Source organism: Pongo pygmaeus, chromosome 16, assembly GCF_028885625.2.
Source record: "Pongo pygmaeus isolate AG05252 chromosome 16, NHGRI_mPonPyg2-v2.0_pri, whole genome shotgun sequence".
Classification (NCBI taxonomy): Eukaryota; Metazoa; Chordata; class Mammalia; order Primates; family Hominidae; genus Pongo; species Pongo pygmaeus.
The window spans coordinates 70,050,718-70,072,564 of record NC_072389.2 but is presented as its reverse complement, the minus strand read 5'-3'; the positions used below and the strand labels follow the sequence as shown (position 1 = coordinate 70,072,564).

Sequence of the window (21,847 nt, the reverse complement as noted above, 5' to 3'; positions counted from 1 at the left end):
AGCTCACTGCAACCTCTGCCTCCCAGGTTCAAGCAATTCTCCTGCCTCAGCCTCCCGAGTAGCTGGGACTACAGGCGCATGCCGCCACACCCAGCTAATTTTTTGTATTTTTAGTAGAGATGGGGTTTCACCGTGTTGCCCAGGCTGTTCTCAAACTCCTGAACTCAGGCAATCTGCCCACCTCGACCTCCCAAAGTGCTAGGATTACAGGCATGAGCCACTGCACCTGGCGCTTCCAGGAAGTTTATAATCTAGAACGAGGGGGACAAAACTCTAATGTAAAACAGAAGACATTATCACCAGCAAGGCTTACCTCTAACAATCCAAAAGATCACAAAGATGCATAGGGTAATGAATATCCTAATCTGTCTAAGGAAATAAAGGGTTCTTTAAAGACCAGTAAAAAGTCTCCAGAGATGGTTTTACAATAAAATTACTGTTGAACATATTTTATAGTAGCTATCTTCAGCTCTGTCTTATCAGGCATCTGGAGCCAGATGGAAGCCCTGGTTTCCAAATAGGGCACAGAGCTGGATGCCCTGTCTAGGAAGAGCCACAGTACACATTCTGTACAGACTTGGAGTATCTTTTTATTTATTTATTTTTTAAGGTCAAGTGAAGCAATGGGATTAGAGATGGAACAAAGAAATCTGTAATTGGTTGTGACCAACTAGTTGTAAACACCACTGCACTCAGACCAGCCCCAGACTTGCAGTATCTTAGGTAGTATGGCATAATGATAGAAAAATCTAAATTGAACTAGGTGCGGTAGCTCGCACCTGTAGTCCCAACTACTTAGGGAGGCTGAAGCAGGAGGACTGCTTGAGTCCAGGAGTTGAAGTTGAAGATCAGCCTGGAAAACGCAGTGAGACTCCATCTCTAAAATTTTTAAAAAATAAGCCAAGTGTTGGCCAGGCATAGCGATTCACACCTGTAGTCCCAGCACTTTGAGAGGCCAAGGTGGGAGGATTGTTTGAGCCTAGGAGTTTGAGATCAGCCGAGGTAACATGGCGAAACCCCTGTATCTACAAAAAATATAAAAATTAGTCACGTGTGGTGGTATGTGCCTGTAGTCCCAGCTACTTGGAAGGCTGAGGTGGGGAGAATGGCTGAGCCTGGGAGGTCGAGGCTGCAGTGAGCTGTGATCGTACCACTGCACTCCAGCCTGGGTGACAGAGTGAGACCCTGTCTCAAAAAAAAAAAAAAAAAAAAAAAAAAAATTAGCCAGGCATGGTGGTGTGTGCCTGTAGTCCCAGCTAAAAAAATATATATATAAAATAAAAATAAGGCTGGGCATGGTGGTTCATGCCTGCAAGCTGAGCACTTTGGGAGGCCGAGGTGGGCGGATCACTTCAGGCCAGGAGTTGAAGACCAGCCTGGCCAACATGGTGAAATCCCATCTCCACCAAAAATACAAAAATTAGTCAGGTATGTTGGCTTGCCTGTAATCCCAGCTACTCAGAAGGCTGAGGCATGAGAATAGGCAGAGGTTGCAGTGAGCTGCGATCGCACCACTGCACTCCAGCTTGGGTGACAGAGAGAGACTTGGTCTCTAAGTAAACAAATAAATAAAAGAAAAATGTAAACTGGGCTTCTCAGGTTTCATGTCTTAAGTTTTTTTTTTTTTTAAATTTCTGAACAACAAATTTTAGTACACAGAGTTGGGGGTGGTGGTGACAACACTGGTTAATGAGATAGTGAGAGAGGTAATACATAACACGTGAATAGAAACAAAATCGCTCTACTTCCTTCCCAAGAGGGGAGCAATCTACATAAAACTACAGTGTTCGGGTCTGGAGAACACCTGTGAGAAATCTCTAACCAGGCCTGCTCCCTCAGCTGTAGCTGCCAGAGTGGCTTACAAACGTCTAGGTCACCTCATGTCTTTGGTGTGTCAATAATGCTTTCTCTTTGTATAGTCCTCCTGACAGCTCCTGTCACAGTGTTTGCCCTCTGATACCTGTGATGAACTGGCTGGGTAACCCCCACACCGAACAGGAGCTGAGAAATGGCTCACTGCTCCTATCTAATCCCTCATAATAGCAGGCATCTACTGCAGTTACCTGGTTTCCTAGTTTAAAATAACCAAACTGAACAAGAGTTGCTGTGGTCTGCTCAGCTACCTTTTACCTAGAGTCACCTTTTCAGGAAAAGTTGAAAATGAACTGAGCTCTATAATTTAGCCAAAAGTGATCTCTTTCATTTCACAATTATATGGCATCTGCTGACTGTACCATTAGTAGGGCTCTTATGACATGCTGTTTTGTGGTATTATTTGCATATATTTATTTGAAGATATTTCGGTTATAAAACTTCCTAAAAATGAGCTCCCATATACAAAGCAAATATGAAGAAACCACCCCACAAATCTTAGGAAGCAAAGCTGCCTACTTGGGACTACATGACAAAAATGCAACAAGGTATAATTTCTTTTCATTCCAGTCCATTTGAAAGTAAACAGGACCAGGCTTACATAAAGTTAAGATGTTCACGTGTATATATGTATATATGCGTTTATAGATAGTTTGAAATGGGTCTGCAAATCAACTTATTCCCTCCTCACAAAGTTTCCTCAAAACTATTACTAAAAAAAAATCCTTCCTATTTCCATTGGTTTGCTTATAAACCCAGACTTTTTCTGGACTGCCAAATTGGCTCTGCCGGGCCAGTACCAGACAATATTTTTATAATTTTATATTACTTTTAAATAAATGACAAAGGATCCCCCCACCCATCGACACAAATCTTATACACTAAATAAATATTCCATTTCACAATCGCATTAGCTATTCTAGTCTTAGGTGAAGATGTACACTCTGCAAGGTTTTTCTCAAAGTTCTACAGACTCTTTTTTGAATATTCTGTGCAAAGGGATGGTCTCGTCTCTCCCTCTAGCTACGCCCAACTCCCCAGCTTCTTACTTTCAGGAGGTTGAGATGCTAAAGACACAGTTATTGGATCTAAGTAGAAGACCTCTTTCCCTTTAACACATTTCTGATTCACTGGCTGCCCTGCTAAAGTATAGGTACTGTTTTGTGTACAGATTTTCCATACCTTCTTCTAATGTTAATCTAACTTTTATCCTCTCTTAAGCCCCAAGACTTCCACATACAAATTTTATGTTGTCTGTCATGACTGAACTTATTTGATTTAGAAATTAATGATTTACTTTACCTATTTTTTTTTACACTTTTTCTTTTTTGGAGATGGAGCCTCACTCTGTTGCCCAGGCTGGAGTGCAGTGGTGAGATCTTGGCTCATTGCAACCTCCACCTCCTGGGTTCAAGCAATTCTCCTGCCTCAGCCTCCTGAGTAGCTGGGACTACAGGCGCATGCTGACACGCCTGGCTTATTTTCTTTTTTTTTTTTTCTTTTGTATTTTAGTAGAGACGGGGGGTTTCACCGTGTTGCCCAGGCTGGTCCCGAACTACTGAGCTCAGGAAATCCACCGGCCTCGGCCTCCCAAAGAGCTAGGATTACAGGCATGGGCTACACTTTTTTTTTTTTTTTTTTTGAGATGGGTTCTCGCCATGTTGCCTAGGCTGGACTTGAACTTTTGGACTCAAGTGATCCTCCTGCCTCAGCTTCCCAAGTAGTTGGGACTTACTGGCACATGCCACGATATACCTGGCTCTTTACCTAATTTCTTATGTGACGTGTCAAAGTGTGTCCCTATGACTGCCATATTATTCTATTCCTAGATAAATGTTCTGATTTTTAAAGTATTAGAGTATTTAAAAAATATTAAAAATTATACTTTGAAATTATAACTGTAGTTGCCTCAAGGTAGCAGAAGTAGGTGGGCTAGGGACAGGGAAAGAAGACTTACTTTTTACTGCCTATCCTTTTCATCTCTTTTGAATGTTGTGCCACTTCATGTATTCATGTACAAAATAAAAAGCAACGCCTCCCCCACAAAAATGATGCTTTATTAGAAGAGATAACACCTATCTATACATTTTTCTTTTCTCTACCTAAATACTTAGCAGGTACTCAGTAAGTACTGAACAGAATAAATAACCCTAATACTGGTTTAACCCATCAGGCAGGGTTTGGAGTGGCACCAGATCTCATCTCTGGCTGATGAGCTGACAGAAGAATAGGAAGTCCTCAGCTACTTACTTACCTTTCCTTCCAAAGATAAGAATCTCAGTTACTTTCTGATTCTCAACTCAGTGTGGTTCCCCAAATTTCCAGCAGCATGGGTGTGTGCATGTGTGTGTGAGAGTGTGAGAGTGTGTGTGTGTGTGTGTATGTGTCAGACAGAGTTCTGATTTAAATCAGATATATGATTTGTGTGTGTTGGGGGGTGGAGAAGGAGTGTTAGTAAGCCTAACTGACAACATCCTATAGAGTGATAATGAGTTTATGGCATTAAAATACAATATAAAAGTTTAGAATTTTTTAAAAAACCACCAATATGACTAAATTGAGTCTTATCCTTCTGAAGCTTCATTTAATTTATAACAATTCTATTTTTTTATCAAAATTCATCTGGGGATAACAGTCACTATAGATATTTGACTTCATTGGGCTTACATTTAAAAGTAATTGTCAGAATTTGCCCAACCAAAGCTGGAGTCATTTCAAATTCTTTCTCTTATGTATGTCTTGCTGCCAGACAAAATTTGCTGTATACTTTGCAGTAAGTATCCATCTTCCTTCTCCACCTATGAAATGAACAATTAGAAGCATCCTAGACCTTAACTGTTACTACACACTGAATCTGGCCACTAAAGTAAGATTCAGACTCCAATATAATCCCACTAAAATTGTGGAAGAGGTTTCCCAAGTCCTGATGATACAGAAAGGATGCTTAGTCCCAGATACAATGGGTTAGATATTTGGTTGCTTTCCCTAATTTTTTTTTTTTTTTGGTATGTGGTGGTGGTCACACAGTATTTCCAATAATGCACACAACTTATTGTGCTTTAGCATCTTCTATATATTATCTCATATTTAATTATCTCAGCAAGCTCCAAAGTATAATCATTCCCATTTTACAGATGAGGAACTGGAAACTCAGAGCAATCTGTTCCAATGTTATATAGCTAAATAAGATGCAAAAGCTAGGATCTGAATTCCAATCAATATGACTCTAAACTAAAGCCTGTATGGTTTGTTTTGTTTGAGGTTAAGTCTCACTCTGTCACCCAGGCTGGAGTGCGGTGGCATGATCATAGCTCACTGCAACCTCAAACTTCTGGCCTCAAGCACTCCTCCCACCTCAGCCTCCCAAATAGCTGGGACTACAGGTGTATGACACCATGCCTGGCTAATTTTTATTTTTGAGTTTTCAGTACACACAAGGTTTTGCTATGTTGCCCAGTCTGGTCTCAAACTTATGGGCTCAAGCGATCCTCCTGTATGGCCTCCCAAAGTATTGAGATTACAGGTGTAAACCATACTGCATGGCCTTATACATATTTTTAACTACGCTGCCTCACAAGATAAGATTACACTTTCTTGGTTTTCAGGAGCTCGTATCTTCAGTGTAAAACACTAAATGGTTTATGCACTGCACTTGAGAATAAAACTGTGGACTAAAGCAAAAGACATCAACACCTGTAGGTTTATTTTGGGCTGAGAAGCAGGTTATTGATTTTACGTTTGACCTGTCTCTACCAGAAAAGAAACAGATGCAGCAATAAAGCTACATACTGGTGGCAAAGTGAAAGACACATAGAACAGGCGAAAGAAGCAAAAAGAAAATGTCCAGGTAGGCAAAATGCAGCAAGAGGATAAAAAGAGAAAAGGGAGTTGGGACAAAAACCGAAAAGTCCAAAGCTGCAAGGTTATTATTATGAAACACATAATGTGTCTCCTTGGTATGTGAGGTACTTTATTGATGATGTAAAAAATGAAGCTCAGCTCTTGAAGAGCTGGAAAATTTAAGAAGTATCTTTTTTTAAACCATAAAAAAGATATAATGACTAAATCCATTATGATACATCCTTAACATGGAATACTCTGTAGTTATTTAAAATGTTATAGAACGCCATTTAATGTTATGGAAATATGTTACAGGAACATATTTCTCTAAACAAAGAAGATTACGAAATATAGAGAGAAGGGTCTCAATTTGTTAAAAATATAAAAATATAAAATATAAGAAGCAACAAAAATATATGTATAATATAAAAATTCAAACAGTGGTTATCTCTGGATAATTTATTCTTTTCCTCTTGGTGAATTTTGACTTTGTTTTGTCTCCTAAATTTTCAACAATAAAAATTGTTACTTTTTCCTTTTGAACCATTACAATATCTAAAACTTTTTCATCACCCGAAATAGAAACTCTGTAGCCATTAAGCAATAATTCTCCATTCCCTATGCTCCCCACGGCACTTAATATTCTTTCTGTCTATATAAATGTATCCATTCTAGATACCTAAGTGGAAAAAATACAATATTTGTCCTTTCCTGACTGGCTTATTTCACTTAACATGTATTTTCAAGGTTCATCCACATTGTAGAATCAGAACTTCATTTTTTTTTTTTTGGAGACAGGGTCTCACTCTGTCCCCCAGGCTGGATGGCAGTGGTGTGATCATAGCTCAAGCAATCCACCTGCCTCAGCCTCCTGAGTAGCTGGGAGTACTGAGTAAGCCTAACTGACAACATCCTATACAGTGATAATGAGTTTATCACTGCATGTGTTACCATACCAGGTTGATTTTTTTTTTTTTTTTTTTTTTTGAGACAGAGTCTCCCTCTGTCATCCAGGCTGGAGTGCCATGGCATGATCTTGGCTCACTGCAACCTCTGCCTCCCAGGTTCAAGTGATTCTCCTGCCTCAGCCTCCCGAGTAGCTGGTACTACAGGCATGCGCCACCATGCCCAGCTAATTTTTTGTATTTTTAGTAGAGATGGGGTTTCACCATGTTGGCCAGGCTGGTCTCGAACTCCTGACCTCAAGTGATCTGCCCGTCTTGGCCTCCCAAAGTGCTAGGATTACAGGCGTGAGCCACTGCGCCCAGTGCCACTGCGCCCAGTTTTTTTTTTTTTTTTGAGATGGGGTCTTGTTTCCATCGTGCAGGCTGGAGTGCAGTGGCGCGATCTCAGCTCACTGCAACCTCCACCTCCCAGGTTCAAGCGATTCTCCTTCCTCAGCCTCCCGTGTAGCTGGGGTTACAGGTGTGTGCCACCAAGCCTGGCTAATTTTTTTTTTTTGTATTTTTAGTAGAGATGGGGTTTCACCATGTTGGCCAGGCTGGTCTCGAACTCCTGACCTCAAGTGATCTGCCCGTCTTGGCCTCCCAAAGTGCTAGGATTACAGGCGTGAGCCATTGCGCCCAGTGCCACTGCGCCCAGTTTTTTTTTTTTTTTTTTGAGATGGGGTCTTGTTTCCATCGTGCAGGCTGGAGTGCAGTGGCGCGATCTCAGCTCACTGCAACCTCCACCTCCCAGGATCAAGCGATTCTCCTTCCTCAGCCTCCCGTGTAGCTGGGGTTACAGGTGTGTGCCACCAAGCCTGGCTAATTTTTTTTTTTGTATTTTTAGTAGAGATGGGGTTTTGCCATGTTGGCTAGGCTGGTCTCGAACTCCTGACCTCAGTTGATCCACCCACCTCGGCCTCCCAAAGTGCTAGGATTACAGGCATAAGCCACCATGCCTGGCCCCCATTTTGTATTTTTTTCTAGAGATGCAGTCTCGCTATGTTGCCCAGGCTCGTCTTGAATTCCTGGGGTCAAGTGATCCTCCCATCTCAGCCTCCGAAAGTGCTGGGATTAGAGGCATGAGTCACTGTGCCAGCTTTCATTTCTTTTTGTTTGCTGAATAATATTCCATTGTATGGCTATACCACATTGTTTATCCATTCATCTGTTGATGGACACTTGGGTTATTTCCACCGTCTGAATATTGTGAATAATATTGTCATATATTCACCTATAAGTTTTTGTGTGAACATCTGTTTTCCATTCTTTTAAGTATATACCTAGGAGTAGAATTGCTGGATCATATGTTAATTCTGTTTAGCTTTTTGAGGATCCACCAAACTGTTTTCCACAATGGCTTGTATCCATTTTATGTTCCAACCAACAATTCTCAAGGGTTCCAATTTCTCCACATCCTCTTGAACACTTTTTATTTTCCTCATTTTTGATAACAGCCATCCTAGTAGGTATGAAGTGGTAATTCATCATGGTTTGTGTGTGCATTTCTCTTATAATTAATGATTCTGAGCATCTTTTCATGTGATTATTGGTCATTTAGATATCTTCTTTGGCAAAATGTCTATTCAAGTCTTATGCCCATTTTTGAATTAGGTTGTTTGGGTTTTTCATTGTTGATCTGTAGGAGTTCTTTATTCTAGATATTAATCACTTATCAGATACACGATTTGCAAATATTTTCTCTCATTCTATCTTTATTCTCTTGGTAGTATCCTTTGATAAACAAAAGTTATTAATTTTGATGAAATCCAATTTATCTAATTTTTCTTTTGTTGCCTTGTGCTTTTGGTGTCATAGCTAAAAAATCACGCATTACTTTTTAAATCATAAAATAATTTCAAAAATTAAAAGAAAAATCAGAGGAGAAAACAGTTGCTAGTTGTGGGGCAGAAAATGTAGGAGGCCAGGTGCGATGGCTCATGCCTGTAATCCCAGCATTTTGGGAGGCTGTGGTAGGCAGATCACTTGAGCCCAGGAGTTCAACACCAGCCTAAGTAACATGGTGAGACCCCATCTATACAAAAAATAGAAAAACTAGCCGAGCATGGTGGCACACGCCTGTAGTCTCAGCTACTTAGAGGGTTGAGGTAGGAGGATATCTTGAGCTCAGGAGGTGGAGGTTGCTGTGAGCCAAGACTGCACCATCGTACTCCAGCCTGGGTAATAGAGCAAGATCCTGATGAAACAAAGAAAGAAAGGAAAAGAGAGAAAAGAAAAGAAAAGAGAGAGAGAGAAAATTTAGGAGAAGATATAGCTCATTATCTCCAAAATTATGCTTTGAATTCAAAGCACAGTAAGAGTAGCTAACAAAGTCTGTTTTAAGCATTCATACTCCTCTTCTTATTATAATGTGACTTAGTAGATGATTGCCTGGTCCAAAGACATGTATAATAAAAACAAAGCTACCTATTGGATCAAGAGCTCATCCCTCAATTTTGCCCACCATCTATGGATGGCATTGCAGGTCATTTGCATAGTATCCACTTTGGACTTACATACAAGACTTAGCAACAGTCCTTTGGTACCAAACCATTTTATACATTTTCTGCAATTTACAGTTGAACCCTCAGACTCACATATCAAGGCAGAAGCTCTGGTAAAGGTATACTTAGGTATGTAAACACTGGATCCATCATCTGTTATATTTTAAAGACCTCTGATTCTTTTTATTATTTTTCTTTTTGTTTTTTATTGACACAGGGTCTCGCTCTGTCGCCTAGACTGGAGTGCAGTGATGCGATCATAGCTCACTGTAACCTCACACTCCTTGGCTCAAGTAATCCTCCCTCCTCAGCTTCCTGAGTAGCGAGGACTAGAGGCACACAGCACCATGCCCAGCTAATTTTTTAATTTTTTTTTGTAGAGATGAGGTCTTGCTATATGTTGCCCAGGCTGGTCTTGAATTTGGCTTAAAGCAGTCTTCCCACATAGGCCTCCCAAAGTACTGGGATTATAGGTGTGAGCCATTGGCCTTGGCCTTCTTTTTCTTTATTCTTTTCCTCTTTTTAAAAAAATTTGTCTTGGACAAGATGTTGTTGTTTAAAATAAATAAATAATACAAATAAAAAGCTTGTCCCCACATATATTTTGAGACAGGGTCTTGCTCTGTTGCTCAGGTTAGAGTATACTGGCAAGATCAGGGCTCACTGTAGCCATGACCTCCTGGCCTCAAGTGATCCTCCCACCTGTTTCCTGAGTAGCTGGGATTACAGGTACATACTACCATGTCCAGCTAATTAAAAAAAATTTTTTTTGATAGAGAAGGGGTCTTGCTATGTTGCCCAGGTTGGTCTAAAACTCCTGGGTTCAAGAGATCCTCTTGCCTCAGCCTCCCAAAGTGCAGGGATTACAGGCATGAGCCACCGCACCTGGCCTACTTTGTTACCTTGTTCCCTTGAAAGTTGTATTTCCTTAGCTTGGTCAGAAAAATAGTAAGTGTTAAGCCTAATGTCCAGTGCTAGTAGGAATAGTTAACAATAAATATTAATAATTGTTGCTGACACACTTTACACTGGTGCCAAATTGTTGTTCCATTTGGTCCTATTCTCTAGAAGTTGAATATGCCGTCAGTTATGGTCTTCTCTTTGCTTTCCTAGTAAAGTCCTCTTTACTCTCTCTAGACCTCTTATAATGGCCAAAGGTCTTTTTAACCACCACTAAATGATCAAAAACCTGTTAATGGTGTCTATGTAGTTCCTATTTTTATTTATAAAGGAGAATGACAGACATATTTGTTTACTGATGTTCAGAGTAAGGGCAAGGAGGAGGATGCAGCTACAACCAATACCTCAACTCCCAGTCAGTACTAGTAGTTTTCTAAAGTTTTCCCACTCCAGTTTTCTAGTTCTCTTTAGAGGTTGAGGTGGAGAAACAGATCGTATGAAAGTAAATAAATTATAGTTTCTGGCCGGGTGTGGTGGCTCACGCCTGCAGCAAGGAATGTTGCAGGAAATTGGTAGGACTGAGAGCTGAGGGAGAGTTGCAAGAGGATGCCTGTGAGGAAGGCTGGTATGGAACGCTACATGCTACTACCTCTGCAGAAGCCTCAGATGGGAGAATGTAGAAATTGTTTCCTTCCCACAGTTGATCTCTGGTATGTTACTGTCTAATAATTAACTTTGACATGTGATTAGAGAGTATGTGCAATTATGAGCACTATTTCCTCCAGGATGAAAGTTCAAACCAGAGATGTAGAGAAAGGGTAAATATACTTAGAAACTTCCAAGAGTGAGTTGCCTCCAGAAATGAAGAAACTAGAAAAAATTAGAACCATCTGTGGTTATATACTAGCTAAAATTTTCTTCTTAAATTGGTGCATAGTTGTTATCTGAAAACCACTTAAAAAAATTTTAGATTTACAGAAAATGAAAACCATTACAATAATAATTATTTTTTGAGACAGGGTCTTGCTCTGTCATCCAGGCTAGAGTGCAGTGGCACAATCAGAGCTCACTGCAGCCTCAATCTCCTGGATTCGAGAGATCCTCCTGCTTCAGCCTCCTAAGTAGCTGGGACTACGGGAGTGTGCCACTTGCCTGGCTAATTTTTTTGATTTTTGGTAGAAAAGACATCTCATAGCGTTGCACAGGCTGGTCTTGAACTCCTGGGCTCAAGTAATCCTCCCACCTTGGCCTCCCAAATTGCTAGGATGACAAGTGTGAGTCACTGTGTCTGGCCAAACTTTTTTTTTTTTTTTTAACTGTCATACTGGCTGGGTGTGGTGGCTCACACCTGTAATCTCAGCACTTTGGGAGACTGAGGCAGGAGGATCACTTGAGGACAGGAGCTCGAAACCAGTCTGGTCAACACAGCGAGACCCATTCTCTACAAAAGAAAAAAAAAGTTAGCCAGACATGGTGGTACACGCCTGTGGTTCCAGCTACTTGAGAAGTTGAGGTGAGAGGGTTGCTTGAGCCCAGGAGTTGGAGGCTGCAGTGAGCCATGATTGCACCACTGCACTCCAACCTGGGTGACAGAACGAGACTCTGCTTCAAAAAAATAAAAACAAACCAAAAACCTGTATTTTAGCTCCAAATTTGTTGCTGCAATGCAAATTATTAGAGAGAATGCTTTTGCCATGCTATAAATACTCATGCCCTACCAAATCTCATGTAGGCAGAACCTCCAATCAGATTAACAGCAACATCTCTAGGTTTTTATCCTACTTATCCTGGCAAACCATTCATCCTCAATTCATGGATCTGACTGTAAGGAAGGGTCAAATTATGTATGAGTCTTCCAAAACCAGAAACCTAAAGGCAGAAATGTGGTTACTGTTCCTTTAGAGAGGATACTTCCAAAGAGAATCTATATACTATCCAGGAGTTCTTTATTAATATTCTAAGTATAAATATTTCAGATGATCCAATAAGCAATTTGGGATAGTCTGTAAAAAATGTTCAAAGCCTCTGAAGACCCTTAAAAAAATACTGACACCTGGCTCCCACCCACAGTTATTCTGATCCAATTTAATTGGGTGAGATCTGGGGATTGGGATTTTAAAAACTCCCACTCTCAAACTCTAGTGTACAGCAAAATGTGGAAACTACTGCTAAAGAAAATGATGTCTTCAAATTTGTCCACCTTCAAGTCTGGGATGGAGGGAAAACAAAAATCTTAAACCCTTAATTCTGAGATCTTCTGGGACTCGAGGAACCAAAGAAAGCACAAGTGTAGGCCAGGCGCGGTGGCTCACTCCTGTAATCCCAGCACTTTGGGATGCCGAGGTGGGCGGATCACCTGAGGTCAGTTTGAGACCAGCCTCAACATGGAGAAACCCCATCTCTACTAAAAATACAAAATTAGCCGGGTGTGGTGGTGCATGCCTGTAATCCCAGCTACTCGGGAGACTGAAGCAGGAGAATTGCTTGAACCTGGGAGGCAGAGGTTGTGGTGAGCCGAGATCATGCCATTGCACTCCAGCCTGGGCAACAAGAGCGAAACTCTGTCTCAAAAAAAAAAAAAAAAAAAAAAAAGCACAAGTGTAACTAACACTCATCCCATCATCCTGGAACCATTTTCACATGACCATAGTATTTTCTCTCAACAGAATTTCAGGCAAAAGTATTATAGAGAGCCAGCTGAAACCATTATTAAGCAAGTGCCAATTTGAAGAGCAGTCAGATCTGGTACTGCTAAAACTATAGGCAGGAAAAGGACTAGTACAGGATAGAGAAGGCCAAAGTGGAATAACCAGTAAATGTAAACCACTTCACACCCACACTGTGGGGATGGGGTGTGCAAATGGGAGAAATGGGAAAGGTGGGAGAAATGCAAAAAATCTGATATAGTTCCTCCTCCCATCTATACATTCTTACACTATGGAAACTTTGCATAAGTGCAACAAATGCTGTTTTACCACACCCTTAAATCGTATAGCCTTCCTTTCCTCTTGCTGAGGTAACCATATCCTGCAGCCATGGCTGGAGAAGGTGGCTCAGCAAAGGTCATCATGCCTTTGGCTGTACAGCTGGAGTCCTCTGAAAACCACTAGGAATAAGAAAGATGGTATCATCTCAATGGAACAGCTTTGAAAAAATACTTGCCCGGGGTTGAGAAGGAATCCCACCGTCCACAGCTTTACTGCTTTATGACCTAGCAGAAGGAACTAGGATAAGAATATGACTAGGCTTGGCTTATGTGAGGCACTTTTCCTTTTGGCCTTCTTCAGCCAGAGGCTAGTATGCTGCCAACTGCTGAAACCTATTTTTCTTTCTGGTAACCTCTACTTGGCTGTTTCAGAGTTTGTTAACAGAGTAGAGCTGAACCACCCTCTTACTCTCAGTAAAAAAAAAAAAGCAAGCACAGGTGTATTTACCCAAGGAAGGGTAAATAGTAATGCAGAGAAAGGAACTCAAGTCTTGACGCAGTGGCTCATGCCTATAATCCCAGCATGTTGGGAGGCCAAGGTGGGAGGGCTGCTTGAGCCCAGGAGTTCAAGACCAGCCAGGGCAACAAAGTGAGATTCCAGCTCTACAAAAGTAAAATAAAATAAGTAGATTAAAAAAAGAGAGAGGAGGCCAGGCATGGTGGCTCATGAGGTCAGGAGATCAACACCATCCTGACCAACATGGTGAAACCCTGTCTCTACTAAAAAAAATACAAAAATTAGCTGGGTGTGGTGGCGGGCACCTGTAGTCCCAGCTACTCAGGAGGCTGAGACAAGAGAATCGCTTGAACCCAGGAGGCGGAGGTTGCAGTGAGCTGAGATGGCGCCACTGCACTCCAGCCTGGGCAACAGAACAAGACTCAAACAAAACAAAACAAAACAAAACAAAACAAAACAAAACAAAACAAGAGGAACTCAACCCAGTAACAGTTGGGGTCAGAGGGTGGATGATCTGCTCAGACTGACTTTGGGAAGCAATGTCTCTCATTATTATGCACATTTCTAGAAAATCTTCTCTCTCCAACTTGTGACAATAATTATTCTGAAATTTTCATTTGCCCCTTTTATGAATTGAACTGTGTCCCTGCCCCACCCTTCCCCTGCCAAAAAAAGGTATATTGAAGTTCTAACCCCTAGAACCTCAGCATATGACCTTATTCGGAAATAGGGTCTTTACAGAGGCAATCAAGATATCAAGATAAGGTCATTAGGGTCTGCCCTAATCCAGTGACTGGTGTCCTTATAAAATGGAGCAATTTGAACACAGATATGCACAGAGGGAAGACAGCCATGTGACTGGGATGATGCAGCTACAAGCCAAGGAACACTATGGATTGCCAGCAAAGAGCAGAAGAAAAGAAGGATTCTTCCCTAGAGTTGCAGGAGATGGTCCTGCCAACACCTTGATCTCAGATGCCTGGCCTCAGGAACTGTGAAATAATAACTTTCTGTTGTTTTAAGCCACTCAGTTTTGGGTACATTGTTACAGCAGCCCAGGAAATTAATACAGCCCCAAAGGCAGATGTGGTGTTGATTAAATCAGTCAGATTTTACCTTAGCTAGCCTCACTGAATTCCTGCTAGACTGCAGTCTAAGTCAGTGGTTCTCAAACAGGGTTGGTGGAGAACACTGGTGATGGCAGCAAGCCACAATTTCTTGGGGAGCATTTTTTTACTATAGGCATGTCCAAGCTCCATCTTGTTTATTTTATTTTTTAAATAAAGACGGGTCTCACTATGTTGCCCAGGCTTGTTTCAAACTTCTGGGCTCAAATTATCCTTCTACCTTGGCCTCCTAAAGTGCTGAGATTACAGGTGTGAGCCACTGCACCTGGTTCCAAGCTCCATCTCGAACCTGCTGATTCAGAATAGGAGCAGGAGATAGCTAACTTTTTAATTTAATTTAATTTTATTTATTTGAGACAGGGCCTCACTCTGTTGCCTAGGCTGGAATGCAGTGGTGCAATCACAGCTCACTGCAGCCTCAGCCTTCCTGGACTCAGGTGATCCTCCCACCTCAGCCTTCCAAGCAGCTGAGACCACAGGCACTTGCAACCAAACCTGGCTAATTTTCTACTTTTTGTAGAGACAGTTTCGCCATGTTGTCCAGGCTGGTCTTGAACTCCCGGGCTCAAGAAATCTGTCCACTTTAGCCTCCCAAAGTGCTGGGATTACAGGTGTGAGCCATGGTGCCTGGCCAGCTAACATATATTTTAAACAAGATCCCCAAATGATATCAGTGACTTGCTCTGATCCCCCCTCCCCCCAATTCTCCCTCAGTAACTGCTGAGTTTACTAGCTTAAGTAAAAGGATAAAACTTTGGGTCTTCTCCAAATTGATCTGTAGATCCTAATCAAAATTTCAGCACTTTTTTTTTCTGTAAAAATTCACAAAGATGATCCTAAAATTTACATGGAAATGCAAAAGGCCAAGTAAAGCCAAGGCAATCTTGAAGAAGTACAACAAAACTGGAAGACTTATACTACTAGATAACAAGATTTACAAAGCTGTAGTTATCAAGACAATGTAGTACTGACACAAGAATAGGTAAATGTATAAATGGAACAGAAGAGAACCCATAAATAAACCCACACATGTTAATTGGTTTACGACAAATGTGACACTGCTGTGCAATGGGGGAAATGATGGTCTTTCTGATAAGGTGCTGGGCCAATTAGATATCCATATAAAAAAATAAGAATCTTGACTTCCAACTTACAACCTAAACAAAAATAAATTCTAGATAGATTGTGGATGTAAATACATATATATATATATATAAAAACAAGGTTCTCAGAAAAAACATAGAAGAATATATTATCTTGGGATGGGCAAAACTTTGTTAAACAGGGCAGAGCACTAACAATAAAGGAAAACAAAAAATTTAAAAAAGATAAAATAGACTACATAAAAGTGAAGACAAAGACACCGTTAACAGAAAAGTTAAGACACAGAAGATATTTATATTACATAAATCTCACAAAGGACTAATAACCAGAATATGCAAAGAATTCATATAAATCAATAAGAAAAAGACATACAACCCAATCCAAAAATGGGCAAAAGACTTGAACAGACACTTCGTAAAAGAGATTTCCAAATGGCCAATGAAACACATGAAAAAATGCTCAATTTCATTACTCACCAGGGAAATGCAAATTAATACCACAATGAGATACATCTACACACCACCAGAATGGCTAAAATGAAAAAGACAAATAAGGTCAAGTGTAGGCTAGAACACAGAGCAATCAGGATTCTAATACATTGGAAGTAGGAATGTAAATTGGTTTAGACATTTCGGGAAACTTGTGATGTCTATTCAAGTTGATCATACACATACCTTGTGATTCAAGAATTCCATTTCTAAGTATAGATAGATAGGAATATGTATATATAGTCCCAAAAAGGCATGTACAAGAATTTTCACAGCAGCACTTTTTATAACAGCCTCAAACTGCAAATAACCCAAATGCCATCAACAACTGAATAAGTAGCAGTACACTCACATAATGGAATACTATAATGAAAATAAACAAAGTTTAACAACATGTAACAATATGGATGAATCTCACTGGCATAATGCTGAACAGCTCAACATAAAAAAGCTCATACTGTAATGATTCTATTTAGGTGAAGTTCAAAATGGGTAACACGAATCTATGATATTAATGATGAGATTGGTTACCTGGGGTGGGGAGAAGGGCTAGCTATTAGAAGGGAGGCATGAAAGAGGTTTTGGGGTTCTGGCAATACTGTGTTTCCTCATCTAGGTGCTGGTACCACATGGTGTGTTCACTTTGAAAATGCAGACTTGCACACGTAGGATTTGCGTACATGTTTATATTACTTTCAGTAAGACTTATTAATATAAAACAAAAACAAAACCTTTGGGTTTGTGACTCCTGTAGACAAGCGGCTGGGAAGATAACAAAGGATAACAGATTAGGCTATGCCAGGATCAGCCAAGATGCAGGCCAGTTCTATGCTTCAGGCAGCTTGCCCAATCTCTAGGGCAGAAGACTAGTCTAGTATCTAAGGCAACAGCACATGGCAGAAAAGGGGAGGGTTCCACTTTCTTCATCTACTCTTTCTCCATACTTCATTCCAGGAGATTTTCTGTATAATTCTAAGGAGTAAGCTGAAAGCTAAAAAGCAAAAGGGAGCTTCATAAATGAGAAGATGCACAATATTTCAAGTATATTGAAATCTAGAAAATTTTCAAAAGGTGGGGATAATCAGAGTCAAATAAGGAGAATGCAGGTTGTTCACCAAATTAGTTCAGGGTTAAAAGTTTCATTTGATTATGAGTTCAATGGGGGTAGAAAATTATTTGACAGCAGTCTTTTGGGCTGCTTTTAGATACCCTAAGGAGAAAATAGAGTGCGACTTGGGGGAGGGGTGACTGCTCAATTTCTCACCATAGCCTTTTTTGTCATATAGCTTGTTGCTATGGAGAAGGCCGTGAAGGCAGCAACTAAAGGAAATAAAGGATCTGGCAGGAGTAAGCACAGGGATAGTAGATTAAACAAAAATTTCTTGAGCAATTAGTGAGTAGCAGGGCCTATAAATGACATACTTTTCTTGTTTTTCCTAACCCCTACCCCTTTGAAAGTACATGTGCTTGGTTTACCACTATAATTTAATTGAAATACAGAGAAGCCTGAATGGGCCTAACAAAGCTTAAGCCTGGCAGACAAAACACAAGGCCACTTAGCAATGCTGCCTAATGACAGGAGGAATCAGCTACCTACCCACCCTATCCTGGGGAAATTATCTCCAGCTGCCTAAATTATAAAGTTGATGCCCTGTGATTTCTTTGTTTTGTAAAGCCTGAGGGAGATGGAATAATGAGGTATCAGAAGAGGTGGAGAACGGCCCCTTGTTTCATAGAGTAGTCAGAGAGAGAGAGAGAGTTAAAGAGAGAAATAGAGTTAGTTCTCACCGGTATCATTAAGAGGCAGCAGCAGCCTCAGTAGCAATAGCTTGGGAGCAAAGCTCTGCTTGAACTAGTCGGAAACTACTGCCGTGGGAGAAAAGGCTAGCTGCCAACTTTGTTAATAGCTTCTGCCTATCATTGTTACAGCAGCTTTATCAAATAGGGCAGGGCCAGGACCTGTTTTTAGCAGTGTAAGCACTAAGACCAGAGGGCTCAACATCTTCCAACAGATCTCATCACAACCAATGACTAACAAAGACAAGTCCCTCTTCTGTTCCACATAAATGATTACAGAATTGTAAATATCAGAGCTAGAAGGACCATAGAGATCATGTAGTCCAACCTCCTTATTTTACAAATAAGGAAATTAAGGCCCAGATAGTCAAACGACCTTATTAACAGAGCAAGAAAACACCAAGGCTCTCAAACAGGACTTTTTCCCCTTTGAATCATACTTCAAAGCTAAGTTAGTTAGGGCTAGTGATTAATCCCAGGCAATACCAGTAAGATATTTATTGCCTAGGTATCACTCACCTGAATTCCTAAGTATCAGGATGATTTTGATAACAAAATAGGTCTGGGTTTTGTTACTGAAATATAAAAAGAATCTCATTTGCAAACAACCTTACCTATCTGGCAAGTTCACAGCCTAGTCACCTACATATACTGCCTGACTGCTTTGCCGGGGGGAGGGAGGAGGTGGGTGAGCATGCACAAAGGGAGACTCTTTCTCTTTCCCCTGGAGATTAGTCTATTTTGCCATTTGCAAAATGAAACTCAAAAAAGCTTGTGACTGATTTTTTTCCCAAGGTCTTCAGGATTTAAATGTATGACAGTGGACATATAACACAATCCACAAAGGTATATAAACATGTCGCTGCCCTAAAGTATCCTCTGGGAGTAAGCTGCTAGGTGGGAATGTGTTGGCTGTTGGTTTTGGTGGGGGAGGGGTGGGAGAAAGTAGGTACTGATTTCCCTAATGTTTCCTTTGTGTGGCTGCTGTTGCCATGTGGTGGTCTGTTGCTATGAAGATTTGTGGTGTCAGACAATGGCTGCCAGGCTCTTTACGACTGTGCTATTGGTAGAGCTATTTCTTCGGGATTCAAGCTAGTATGCAACTGGCTAAACAGTGGAGAAAGCTTGGTTGTTACTGTGCCCCATCTCTCCTCTAGGTGAGTACTGTCTGGGGCAAGACTGAAGGTGAAGGGGCATTAATTATAGCATATGAGAAAGAAAAACCAATAGCTGAATGCCACCTTACTTTTCCAGTGCAAATATCTAAAATTAGATATTTCACAGTTCACACACATACTTTTCTACATCAAAATCACACAGGAAAAACCAAGGGTAATTACCAAGGTTACCATTTCCATGAAAGAAGATTAATGGAGAGCCCCTTCCCTTTAGTGAAAAGGATAAAGGCCCACAGCTGGGATCTGCAATCAGATGAGGATGAAGAATAGCTGGGGCAGGTTCTCAGCGGAGCTACCACAGGCAGACTAACTTCCTGCTAAGCAAAACCATAGCCTATTACTCTGATAATGAGAAAACTGCAGCCCACAGACCAAAGCAAAGGGCTCAACCACAGAGTTTGAAGTAGGGCCGAATGTTCTCCTGGGTAACAGGGGCCAGAGTACACAGAAGTTACCATGGGTCTGTTTAGATGTCAGCTACTTACCCACCCTCTTCATATTCCCACACAATTACTCTTCTTTCCATCTCAGAGTATATACACACAGACACACACACACACACACACACACACATACATATGCATGTCTGTGTATATATATTTTAAAGATCTAGCCCCTGTGCTGTCAATACCATAAGCCAGTAGTTAACATATGGCTATTTAAATTTAAATTAAATAAAATTAAACATTCAGACCCTTGGCCAGGCACGGTGGCTATATGAGGCATGAGATTGGTAAACTTTTTTTTTTATAATTTTTTTTTTTTCCTGAGATGGAGTCTCACTCTGTTGCCCAGGCTGGAGTGCAGTGGCACTCTCGGCTCACTGCAACCTCTACCTCCTGGGTTCAAGCAATTCTCCTGCCTCAGCCTCCCGAGTAGCTGGGATTACAGGCGCCCACCACCATGCCCGGCTAAACTTTTTCAACAAAAGACCAGATAACAAATATTTTGGGCCTTGCAGGCCACATGGTCTCTGTTACAACTTCTCAACTTTGCCACTGTAGGGCAAATGTGAACAAAATACATTAAATGACTGTCTTCCAATAAAACTTTATTTATGGGTCCAGGCCCAGTGGCTTACGCCTGTAATCCCAGCATCTTGGGAGGCCGAGGTAGGAGGATTGCTTGAGCCCAGGAGTTGAAGATGAGCCTGGGCAACACAGTGAGATCTCATTTCCGTAAGAAAATATTATAGGCTGGGTGTGGTGGCTCACACCTATAGTCCTAGCACTTTGGCAGGCTGAAGTGGGCGGATCACTTGAGCCCAGGAGCTTGAGATCAGCCTGGGCAATAAGGCAATACCTTGTCACCACAAAAAATACAAAATTAGCCAGATGGGGTGGCACATGCCTGCAGTCTCAGCTACTTGGGAGGTTGAGGTGGGAGGATTACTTGAGCCTGGGAGGTGGAGGCTGCAGGGAGCTGTGATCACGCCACTGCACTCCAGCCTGGGCAACAGAGTGAGACCCTGTGTCAAAAAACAAAACAAAACGAAACAAAACAAAACGTGTCACTTCTAATAGGTTACAGAAAACAAAACAAAACAAAACTTTATTTATGGACCAGGTGCGATGGCTCACACTTGTAATTGCAGAACTTTGTGAGGCTGAGGCAGGACAATTGCTAGAGCCTAGGAGTTTGAAACCAGCCTGTAAAACATAGTGAGACTCCATCTCTACAAAAAAAATTAAAACAAAAAAAATTAGTTGGGCATGGTGGTGTGTGCCTGTAGTCCCAGCTACTTGGAGGCTGAAGTGGGAGGATCACTTGAGCCTGCAGTGAGCCATGATCACACCACTGCACTCCAGCCTGGGAAACAAAGCAAGACTCTATCTCAAAAAAAAAAACAAAAACAACAACAGCCAAGCATGGTGGCTCACATCTGTAATCCCAGCACTTTGGGAGGCCAAGGCAGGCAGACCTGAGGTCAGGAGTTCCAGACCAGCCTGGCCAACATGGTGAAACCACATCTCTACTAAAAATACAAAAAAAAATCAGCCAGGCGTGTGATTCCAGCTACTTGGGAGGCTGAGGCAGGAGAATCACTTGAACCCGGGAGGTGGAGGTTGCAGTGAGCCAAGATTGCACCACAGCACCCCAGCCTGGGTGACAGAGTAAGACTCTGTCTCAAAAAAATAAAAATAAAAAATAAAATAAAACAACAAACAAACAAGAAAACCCTTTATTTATAGACACTGAAATTTGAATTCCATGTAATTTTCATGCCTCACAAATATTGTTGGGTTATGCATTTTTTTCAACTATTAAAAAACATAGGCTGGGTGTGGTTGCTCATGTCTGTAATACCAGCACTTTGGAAGGTGAGGTGGGAGGATTGCTTGAGCCCAGGAATTCAAGATCAGCCTGTGCAACGTAGTAAGACACTGTCTCTACCAAAAAAAAATTTTAACTACTCGGGCATGGTGGCATGCTCTGGTGGTCCTACTTACTTGGGAGGCTGAGGTGGGAGGATCACTTGAGCTTGGTAGGCTGAGGCTGCAGTGAGCCATGGTGGTGCCACTGCATGAGCCAGTGATCTTGCCACTGCACTCCCGTCTTGAAAGAGCAAGACCCTGTCTCAAAAAATATATATATATACACACACGCCATTCTTAGCTCATAAGCCATACAAAAGCAGGCAATGTGCTAC

General features: G+C 41.3%; 1 protein-coding gene and 1 long non-coding RNA gene across 4 annotated transcripts in view; one reads left to right on the top strand and one right to left on the bottom strand.

The window, feature by feature from the left end:
• ZNF609 (zinc finger protein 609) overlaps positions 1-21,847 on the bottom strand; it is a 229,812-nt gene that overhangs the window by 34,731 nt on the left and 173,234 nt on the right. The gene's annotated exons all lie outside the window — the stretch shown is intronic.
• The window catches only part of LOC129013653 (uncharacterized), a 49,771-nt gene continuing 46,973 nt past the window's right edge, over positions 19,050-21,847 (top strand). The window contains exon 1 of the long non-coding RNA XR_008494050.1: positions 19,050-19,176. This is a non-coding gene — a long non-coding RNA (uncharacterized LOC129013653). The remainder of the gene's footprint in view (positions 19,177-21,847) is intronic.